Source organism: Hippopotamus amphibius, chromosome 12 (genome assembly GCF_030028045.1).
Source record: "Hippopotamus amphibius kiboko isolate mHipAmp2 chromosome 12, mHipAmp2.hap2, whole genome shotgun sequence".
Classification (NCBI taxonomy): Eukaryota; Metazoa; Chordata; class Mammalia; order Artiodactyla; family Hippopotamidae; genus Hippopotamus; species Hippopotamus amphibius.
In genome coordinates this window covers 29849361-29861182 of record NC_080197.1, presented here as the reverse complement: position 1 = coordinate 29861182, position 11822 = coordinate 29849361, and positions in this window count along the sequence as shown.

The window sequence follows — 11822 nt, the reverse complement described above, 5'->3', positions numbered from 1 at the left end:
GGACACCCCAGAAAGGGTGAGTTATTGAATTGTGTGCCCCTGTGGATGACTGAGGCTCAGCGCTACTGGGGACCCTCTGAGGAACTCTGTAGACCATTCCTCGGGATTGTCCCATGGAAGAGGGAGGCTGGGATGTGCCCGCATGGGGTGGGTGGCATTTCCTGGTTGTGGAGAAATCCTGAGGCAGAGCACTGGGGAAGAGCTTCAGGAATCTGAGATAGAACGTGGCACCCCTAGCACTGCTGCGCTGAGATTCGGTGGCTGCAGAAGGTGGTGTGGAGCCCAGAAACCCTCTGCTCTAGGAAGTGATTTTTCCCTTGATTGATGTGTGGCAAACATCAGACCACACTGTGCAATTAGAATCCATATCTATTGCCAAGTGAAGTTAGAGATTTGGCAAAGTGTATTTCAAGTAATTGATGGAAATGATGTTTGAGAACTGCTGGGATCCAGGTGAATCTTCTGACCTTTAGATAGAAAAGAAGGAAAATAAATCTATGATCCTAATGATTCTGCAGGCCCTTCAAAAGGGAACACTTTGATTAAAGAGGCCCCTTAAGATTGATAGAACAGTCAAGTAATTTCAAATACCTTTTCAAAATTACCTTCTCATGATTGTGTTGAATGTGAAATCTGAAATGAAGGGTTTGATGGTACTTGGTATAAGTTTGTAGGAAATAATTTTTGCCAATTACCTTATACTCCCAAAAGTTCTTCCTTCTAAGAACTGGTACATAGTGGTCATTATACTCTATGCTTAATTAAAATATAAATTAAAGTATCTTTATAATTGAAATGTTTTTCAGGTTGACATTTGAATCAATTCCTCTTTGACAATTTCATTGAAACTGGGGCCTGATTTTGTGTAAGGTCCTTCTATTGGCTTTTTGTTGTCTTTTCTGATACCAAGTGGCTGTTTGTGTTTACAGCATTTGGATGTGAAGAATAAATACCACGTGCAGTGACTCAAACACTGTTCTCAGTGCATGGGGACAGTTATCGCCAGCTGTGCCTGGGTATCTGTCCTTCCTCTCTCTGAGACCCTCATCCTTTCATTGGCCTTTGTCACCCTCTAGGGCCCATGGCACTTGCTTGGTGGTACCTCGCCCTGGCCTGTTCTCCACAGGCACCACCTGGTTACCAGCCCTTCACAATCTGTTCTCAGGGTCCTGCTCTTTGCTTGGTAGGAATCCCTGCCTGTGTGCTGAGAGGGAAAGACTGAGAACAGTCTTCTGGGGAGGGTGTCTTGCTTGGGAACCCCCCCCCCCCCCGCAATTAGCAACATCATTGAGGTAACCACAAGGTCAAGGTGGGTTGAGTGTAAAGAAACAATATTTGGGGAACAAACATACCCTTCATTCTTTCAAATTGCACTAAATAAAGGGAGTTACTCTCTCTACCCTAGACCAAGAGTTGAAGTCTTTCTTACTGGGCCCCTGAGAGCTGGGTCTGGCCTTAGACAATTTCATAATAAGGGTCTTGGAAACAGAGGGATGGTGTCCTGCACAAGCTCTTGCATTTGGCTGTGGTGTCAGTGCAGAGGCCAGAATCTGGTTCCCATTCCTTGCTTTAACGTGAGAACTGCACTATGCTGTGGGTTCCTATGAATTCTACTCAAACACTTAACGTTTTTCAGTATTTTAAAAATATTCCAAATTTTCTTCAGTGTGCATACATTTTGCTTCATGGCTGAATAATCTGGCTGAAAAAATTCTAGATGTTGTTAGGTCATAATCCCAAAAGCCTGCAATCATAAATGCTTGTAACCTTATCATTTGGGTGTCAGAATAGCAAATGGTAAAACACTGTCTTTGGCATAACCCCTGCTTTGCCACTTGTGAATTTGGGTCAATACTTAACTTCTCTAAGCACAAATTCCTTCACATGTGAAATATTAGTATCTAGAGGCTAGGAATCTTCATCGAGTCATGGAGTAAGTCTACAGATTCATAGATTCTTAAATGGAATTCAGGGTCACCTTTTCGTATTTAATGGCCATCGTGGGCAAGAAAGGAAAGATTAGGACAGCTTCATCCTTCCACGCTTCCACCCAAGCCTGCATTCACTCGTGCATTCCCACACTCATTCACTCATGCATTTACTTATGCAGTTGTTAACCAATATCTAATTCCTTCTCTTTGCAGGCCCTGGGCTGAGTATCCCATCCTCACAGAGTCCCCAGGTTCCCACAGTGAACTTCCTATAGTAATTGTCTGTTTTCCCTGGGCTGTCTCAGTTCCCCCTCCAGTGACTGTGTCCCAGTCTTCACCTGCCTTGGATTTGGTGGCCATTACCTGCCTCGTGCAGAGATTCTATCCATAGACTATACATCTCACCTGGTTGGAGAACTGCTATAAGTTCAAGGGAGCTGAGCACCCCACGTCCAAGCAGAATAGTGATGGGACCTACACCCTGGAAAGCTTGCAGTTGGTGAATGCCTTGGTGCAGAGGTCCGAGCGTGTGCTCCCCCGTAAAGTGCAGCATAAGGCACCGTCGCCCATTCAGGCCAGCCCCATAGTGTTCTCAGCTCCCCAGGGCACATACAAACCCATTGGGAGCTCAGGAAAGCTCACCTCTACACCTGTGAGCAACTGGATGACCTCTGTCTGCAAGTTGAGTGAGGTATTAACTCACGGCCCCATGTGATATCCCCTCTGCCCACTGTCTCTTAGGTCCAGCGGTGCCTGCCGTTATCTTTGTGGCTTTCCTCCTGGGCTTCAAAGTGCTGCTGGTGATCTGTTTCATAGTCACCTATTTCCACAGGTGGTGGAACCTGTAACAGGTGAGTTGATGGCAGCCTTAGTCCTTAGGGAGGGAGATCAGGGCCACCCTTCTGGGTTGGCAAGGGGCGCCCAGGGCGAGCCTAAAAGTCACATTTCGATCCAGCCTCAAGGGAGAGCTGTGAACAATCTTATTTTCCCCAAATGTGTCTTGGAATTCTTAGAGGCTTTCAGCTCTCATACATTATTTAGTGCCTTGGAATTTGAAGTTTTTACAGTTACGTTCTTTGGGGCCCTGGTGGTGAAGGTCCAAGGTGTGTAGGTGGGATAAAGGTCCAAGTCTTGAGATCCTACCTCCAAAGAGCCCCTCCATAAACCATTGTATATTCAGTTACCACATGATATGTCCTTGGAATGAATAAGGAAATTATTATGAAATCAACTAACAGAGCCTATCTGGGGGACTTGGATGTATTGACTAGTAAGACGGGGGCTTCATTTCTGATCAGTGCCATGGACCCAGGCCAAGCAACGTGACTGCATAAGAGTGTGCTCAAAAACATTTGTGGAATTAACGAATGAATGTTTTCCCCTACAGCTCCTGCATCCCCTGCAATACATTGCCTTTCGCACTGTGCAAGGGGCTCAAGTGGAGACAAGCTGTAAGGACTGGAGGTGACCAAGACCTCCCTCCCCCACCCCGCCCTTCACTCTGCCATCCCCACCTCCACCACACACATGCTCCCTTCCACACACCCTAATACTTTCCATCACACTGAGCTTTGGAGCTGAGTGAAGGTTGGACTTTGGTCATGGAGATCTGGAATGTCTGACTCTCATGCTTTGAGCTTCAAACTGGCCTCGCCTCTACCCCAAAGAGAATCAAGGAGATCGATAAAAAAGTTTCCCATTGTGCCCCAGATCATGAAGAGCCTTTAATTTTCAGAGTTCTTTTTACTTACATCTAGAGCTTTTGCAAGTGTGATTTCATTTTAACACATATATATTTAAAATCACTAACTGAATAAGCATTTTTTCTATTCTGAAATTTACAGAGAATAATAAAAAGGTATCCATGGACCTATCTACTATGGTATCTTTGCAACTGTTCACATTTTATTATGATCTGTTGTTCATTTTAAAATTACTATCCTGCAGGGAAGCAACCTAAATGCCCATCAACAGATGAATGGATAAAGAAGATGTGGCACATATATACAATGGAATATTACTCAGCCATAAAAAGAAATGAAATGGAGTTATTTGTAGTGAGGTGGATGGACTTAGAGTTTGTCATACAGAGCGAAGTAAGTCAGAAAGAGAAAAACAAATACCGTATAATAACTCATATATATGGAATCTAAAAGAAAAAAAAAGGTCCTGGGTATTTTTGTCCAGTGACAGGGCAAGAATAAAGACGCAGATGTAGAGAACGGACTTGATGACACAGGATGGTGGGCAAAAGGGAAGCTGGGACGAAGTGAGAAAGTAGCAATGACATATATACACTTCCAAACGTAAAATAGAGAGCTAGTGGGAAGCTGCTGCATAACACAGGGAGATCAACCAAATGATGGGTGATAACTCAGAGGGCTGGGATGGGGAGGGTGGGAGGGAGTCGCCAAAGGGAGGAGATATGGGGATATATGTATAAATACAGCTCATTCACTTTGTTGTACGGCAAAAACTGGCACAACAGTGTAAAGCAATTATATTCCAATAAAGAGCTAAAAAGTAAAATAAAATTGCTGTCCTGGGTTTGGTATTTATAATCTCAATCAGGATTTTATTCTTCTACAACTTATGTGTAAATTTTTAAGCAATATATACTATTACTTGCATGTTTTAACTTTTATATAAATGCTCTTATAGCGCATACAGCATCACAGAACTTTAATTTTTTACATTTAACACAGTTTGTGAGATTTATTCATGTTAATATATGTAGCTTCACTTGATTAATTTCAACTTCTCTATAGCTTCTATTGCCAGAGTGCCCCACAATGGGTTGATTTTTTTGTGATGGATATTAAATCTTTAGTGTTTTGCTAACACAGTTTTACACAAATATTCTTATCTTTGATTCCTTGGCACATGTGGGAAAGTCCCTCTCCTTCTGGTGTGTTCCACAAAGCAGATTGTTGATATCATTTGGAGCTTTTGTTTTGTCTGTGTATATAAATATATTTTTTTCAATTCTTGATCAAGTTTTTCTCTTTCCATTTATGTCATTGATCTCACTTTATTTTTCGTGTGTGTGTGTGTGTGTGTGTGTGTGTGTGTATCACAGGTGGGTATTTTTTTTTTTTTTTTTTGGTGTGCACTGCCCCTTTGCCATATATTGAGTCCATAAATTTCTGGTTCTTTTAATGAGGTTTTTGTTCTGTTGTGCTCCTTTTCTATCTCTGTGACCAAACTACCCTGTCTTAGTTAGAATAGCTTTATAAGAAGTTTTAATACCTCAGTTGGATAAAACTTCCCACCTTTTCTTGTTGTTCGAAACTGTCATGGCTATTTTTGGCCCTAATGCATTTTATTTTACTTTATTTTCTGTGTTTTAGAAATTGAAGTATAGTTGATTTACAATATTGTGTTAGTTTCAGGTGTACAACATAGTGATTCAAGATTTTTATAGATTATACTCCATTTAAATTTACTACAAAATAATGGCTATATTTTCTTGGGCTGTACAATATATCCTTGTTGTTTATTTATGTTATACATAGTATTTTGTATCTCTTAATCCCCTTCCCTCTCCCCACTGGTAACTACTAGTTTATTCTCCATATCTATGAGTCTCTTTCTGTTTTGTTATATTCATTCATTTATTTTATTTTTTAGATTTCACATATAAGTGATAACAGAGTATTTATCCTTCTTTGTCTGACTTATCTTACTAAGCACAATAACCTGCAGTCCATCCACATTGTTGCAAATGGCAGACTTTCACTTTTTTAAATGACTATTTTCCATTATTTATATATGTATGTGTAATATATTATAAATATATATTATATATATACCACATTCTTGTTACCCATTCATCTGTTGATAGACACATAGGTTGCTTCCATTTCTCAACTATTATAAATAATGCTCCTATGAACATTGTGGTGCATGTATCTTTCCAAATTAGTCTTTTTGTTTTTATGAATATAGTGGAATTGCTGGGTTATAAGGTAGTTCTATTTTTAGTTTTTTGAGACCCTCCACACTCTTTTACAGAGTGACTGCATCAATTGACAATGTAACCAAAGGTGTACTATGGTTTCCTTTTCTCCGCATCCTCACCAACATTTGTTCTTTGTAGAATTTTTGATAATAGCCATTTTGACAGGTGTAAGGTGTTGTCTCATTGTGGTTTAAAATTTGCATTTTCTGGTGATTAGCAATGTTGAGCATGTTTCACGTGCCTCTGGGCCATCTGTATGTCTTCATTGGAAAAATGTTTGCTCAGGTGTTCTGTCCATTTTTTTTTTTTTTTTTTTTTTTTTTTTTGGCACACGGGCTTAGTTGCTCCGCGGCATGTGGGATCTTCCTGGAGCTGGGATGTGGGATCTTCCTGGAGCTGGGATCGAACCCGTGACCTCTGCATTGGCAGGCGGGCTCTCAACCACTGCGCCACCTAGGAAGCCCCTGTCCATTTTTTAATCAGTTCTTTTTATATTGAATTGTATGATCTGTTTCTATATTTTGGATATTAACCCCTTTTTCAGTCATATTATTTGCAAAATATTTTCTTCCATTTAGTAGGTTGTCTTTTTGTTTTGTCAATGTTTCCTTTTCTGTGCAAAATCTTTTCATTTTAATTAGGTCCCATTCATTCGTTTTTGCTTTTGTTTCTTTTGCCTTAGGAGACAGATCCAAAAAATATTGCTACAATTTATGTCAAAGAGTGTTCTGCCTATGTTCTCTTCTAGGAGTTTTATGTTTAAATTTCATTTTTTAATTCAGTTAAAATTTATTTTTGTGTATGGTGTGAAGGAATGTTCTAATTTCATTCTTTTACATGTAGCTGTCCAATTTCCCCAGCACTGCTTATTGAAGAAACTGCCTATTCTCCATTGTATATTCCTGCATTCTTTTTCACAGATTACTTGACCATCAGTGCGTGGGTGTGTCTCTAGGCTCTCTATTCTGCTCCATCTATCTATGTGGCTGTTTTGTGCCAGTAGCTGTGTAGTACAGTCTGAAGTAAGAAAGTGTTATTCCTCAAGCTTTGTTCTTTATTTTTCAAGATTGCTTTGGCAATTCAGGCTCTTTGTGGTTTCATATAAATTTTAGGATTATTTGTTTTCTACCTTTGTGAAAAATGTCATGGATATTTTGATAGACGTATTAAACCTATGGATTGTTTTGGGTAGTATAAACATTTTAACAATATTAATATTTCCAATCCAAGAACATGGGATATCTTTCCATTTCTTTGCATTGTATTCAATTTCCTTCATCAGTGTTTTATAGGTTCCAGAGTATAGGTCTTTCATCCCCTTGTATAAGTTTATTCCTAGGTATTTTGAGTGTGTTGTTTTTGATGATTATTTTATTTTATTTTATTATTTTATTTTATTTATTTTATTTTTTAAGCTCTTTATTGGAATATATTTGTTTTACACTGTTGTACCAGTTTTTGCTGTAAAACAAAGTGAATCAGCTGTATTTATAAATATATCCCCTCCCTTCCTGACTCCTTCCCTTCCCCCCCATCCCAGGTCTCTAAGTCATTACCCATCATCCAGTTGATCTCCCTGTGTTATGCAGCAGCTTCCTACTAGCTCTAAATATTTTACATTTGGAAGTGTATATATGTCATTGCTACTGTCTCACTTCGTGCCAGCTTCCCCTTCACCCGCCCCCCTCCATGTCCTCCAGTCTGTTCTCTACATCTGCATCTTTATTCTTTTCCTGTCACTGGGTTCATGAGTACTATTTTTTTACATTCCATATATATATGAGTTAGTATACAGTATCTGTTTTTCTCTTTCTGGTTTACTTCACTTTGTACGACAGACTCTAGGTCCATCCACCTCATTACAAATAACTCAATTTCATTCTTTTTTATGGCTGAGTAATATTCCATTGTATATATGTGCCACATCTTCTCTATCCATTCATCTGTTGATGGGCATTTAGGTTGCTTCCATGTCCTGGCTTTTGTAAATACTGCTGTAATGAACATTATGGTACATGTTTCTTTTTGGATTATGATTTTCTCAGGGTATATGCCTAGAAGTGCGATTGCTGGGTCATATGGCAGGTCTATTTTTAGATTTTTAAGGAAGGTTCATACTGTTTTCCATAGTGGCTGTACCAATTTACATTCCCACCAACAGTGCAGGAGAGTTCCCTTTTTTCCACATCCTCTCCAGGATTTACTGTTTTTAGATTTTTTGATGATTGCCATTTTGACAGGAGTGAGGTGATACCTCATTTTGGCTTTGACTTGCATTTAGCTAGTGATTTTTGATGTTGAGCATTTTTCCCGTGTTTGTTAACCATCTGCATGTCTTCTTTGGAGAAATGTCTCTTTAGGTTTTCTGCCCATGTTTGGATTGGGTTATTTGCTTTTTTGGTATTAAGCTGCATTTGTCCTTTGTCCATTGCTTTGTTGGCAAATATTTTCTCCCATTCTGAGGGCTGTCTTCTTGTCTTGTTTATGGTTTCCTTTGCTGTTCAAAGCTTTCAAGTTTCATTAGGTCCCATTTGTTTATTTTTGATTTTATTTCCATTATTCTAGGAGGTGGGTCAGAAAGGATCTTGCTTTGATTTATGTCATAGAGTGTTCTGCCTATGTTTTCCTCTAAGAGTTTTATAGTGTCTGGCCTTACATTTAGGTCTTTAATCCATTTTGAGTTTATTTTTTGTATGGTGTTAGAAGTGTTCTAATTTCATTCTTTTACATGTTGCTGTCTAATTTTCCCAGCACCACTTATTGAAGAGGCTGTCTTTTTTCCATTGTTTATTCTTGCTTCCTTTATCTAAGATAAGGTACCCATATGTGCGTGTGTTTATCTCTGGTCTCCCTATTCTGTTCCATTGATCTTTATTTCTGTTTTTGTTCCAGTACCATACCGTCTTGTTCACTGTGGGCTTGTGGTATAGTTTGAAGTCAGGGGGCCTGATTCCACCAGCTGCGTCTTTCCTGCTCAAGATTGCTTTGGTTATTCGGGGTCTTTTGAGTTTCCATACAAATCGTAAGATTTCTTGTTCTACTTCTGTAAAAAATGCCATTGGTAATTTGATAGAGATTGCATTGAATCTGTAAATTGCTTTTCACAATGTTGATTCTTCCAATACAGGAACATGGGATATCATTCCATTTCTTTGCATTGTCTTCAATTTCTTTCATCAGTGTTTTATAGATTTCAGAGTGTAGGTCTTTCATCTCCTTGTATAAGTTTATTCCTAGGTATTATGAGTATATTCTTTTTGATGATATTTTAAGTGAGATTGTTTTCTTCTTTTTCTCTTTCTGAGAGTTCATTGTTGGTGTATAGAAAGGCAACAGATTCCTGCATATTAATCTTGTATCCTGAAGTATTACTGAGTTCACTTTTTGGTTCTAATAGTGTGTGTGTATTTCTGTGTGTGTGTGTGTGTGTGTGTGTTTGTGTAGCGACTTTAGGGTTTTGTCTAGATGGTATCATGTCATCTAAAAATACTAACAGGTTTATTTTCTTCCCTTCCAGTTTGGATGCCTTCTATTCCTTTTTCTTGTCTATTGCTGTGGCTAGAACTTCCAATACTGTGTTAAATACAATTGGTAAGAATGGGCATCCTCGTCTTGTTCCTGAATTTTGTGGGAAGGCTTTTAGCTTTCCAACACTGAGTAAAATGTCATACATGGTTTTTATTTTGTTGAGATATATTCTGTCTACACCAGCTTTAATGAGAGTTTCCATTGTGAATGGATGCTGAATTTTGCCTAAGTATTTTTCTGTGTCTATAGAGATGATCATGTGATTTTTATCCTTCCTTTCGTTACTGTGGTGTATTGCACTGCTCTGTGAATACTGAACCATCCTTGCATCCCCTGCATACGTCCCACTTGGTCATGGTATATGATCTTTCTAATATACTGTTGAATCCGTTTGCTAGTATTTTGTTTATTTGATTCTTTCATCTGTATTCATTAGGGATATTGGGCAGTAATTTTCTTTTTCTTATAGTGTGTTTGCCTGGTTTTTGTGTCAGAGTGATGGTGACCTCATGGAATGAATTTTGTAGTATTTCATCCTCTTCAATATTTGGAATAATTTGATAAGGATAGCATTAGCTCTTCTTCATAGAACTTTAGGTCCTGGACTTTAGGTATGCTGGTAGTTTTAAAATTACAATCCAATTTCACTACCCATGATCAGTGTGCCGATTTCATCCTGATTCAGTTTTGGAAAGATGTATGTTTCTAGAAATTTGTTCATTTTTTCTAGATTGTCTAATTTCTTGGGCTATAGATCTTCATTGTATTCTTATGATTTTTTTTGTATCTCTGTGATATCAGCTGTTATTTCTCTTTTGTCATCTCTTGTTTTGTTTATTTTAGTCCACTCTCTTTTCTTCTTGATGAGCCTGGCTATAGGTTCATCAATTTTGTTTATGTTTTCAAAAAACCATTTCTTTGTTTCATTTATCTTTTCTATTGTTTTTTTGTCTCTATTTTATATATATCCTCTTTAATCTTTATTATTTCCTTCCTTCTGCTGACTTTTGGCTTTGTCTGTTCCCCCTTTTCTAATTCATTTAGATGGTAGGTTAGGTTGCTTATTTGAGATTTTCCTTGTTTCTTGCAGTAGGACTGTATTGCTATAAACTTCCCTCATCAGACTACTTTTGCTGTATCCATAGATTTTGGAAAGTTTTGTTTTTATTTTCACTTGTCGCATGATATTTTCTGATTTCCTCTTTGATTTCTTCATTGACCCACTCATTTTTTAGTAGCACCTTTTTTTAGTTTCCATGTGCTTGTGCCTTTCCAATTTTTCTCCTTGTAGTTATTTTTCTTTCATACCATCGTGGTTGTCAAAAATGCTTGATCTAATTTCTTTTTTTTTAAAGAACTTTTATCGAGATACAGTTTACAGACAGTAAACAGCATATATTTAGAGGGTAAAATTTGTTATCCCAATCTCCCAATTCATTCTCCCCAACCCTCCACACTTTCCCCACTTGGTGTCCATATGTTTGTTCTCTACATCTGTGTCTATTTCTGCCTTGCATTTCCTCTTTCATAGTTGTTAGCATTTGCCGTATGTATTGAGCTGCTCCTTTATTGGGTGCATAGATACTTATAATTGTTATCTCCTCTTCTTGGATGGATCCCTTGATCTTTATGTAATGTCCTTTCTTGTCTCTTGTAACATTTTTTATTTGAAAGTCTATTTTATCTGATATGAGTATTGCTACTCCAGCTTTCTTTTGATTTTCATTTGCATGGAATATCTTTTTCCATCTCCTCACTTTCAGTCTGTATGTGTCCCTAGGTCTGAAGTGGGTCTCTTGGAGACAGCATATATATGGGTCTTGTTTTTGTATCCATTCAGCCAGTCTGTATCTTTTGGTTGGTGCATTTAGTCCACTTACATTCAAGGTAGTTATCGATATGTATGTTCCTATTACCATTTTCTCAATTGTTTTGTTTTTGTTTTTGTAGATCCTTTTCGTCTCTTATTTTTCCCGCTTAGAGAAGTTCCTTTAGCATTTGCTGTAGGGCTGGTTTGGTGGTGCTGAATTCTCTTAGCTGTTGCTTGTCTGTAAAGCTTTTGATTTCTCCATTGAATCTGAATGAGATCCTTGCTGGGTAGAGTGTTCTTGGTTGTAGGTTCTTCCCTTTCATCACTTGAAATATATCATGCCATTCCCTTCTGGCTTGTGGAGTTTCTGCTGAGAAATCAGCTGTTAACCTTGTGGGAGATCCCTTGTATGTTATTTGTCATTTTTCTCTTGTTGCTTTTAATAACTTTTCTCATGTCTTTAATTTCTGTCCATTTGACTGCTATATGTCTTGGCATGTTTCTCCTTGGGTTTATGCTGCCTGTGACTCTCTGTGCTTCCTGGACTTGGGTACCTCTTTCCTTTCCCAAGTTAGGGAAGTTTTCAACTATA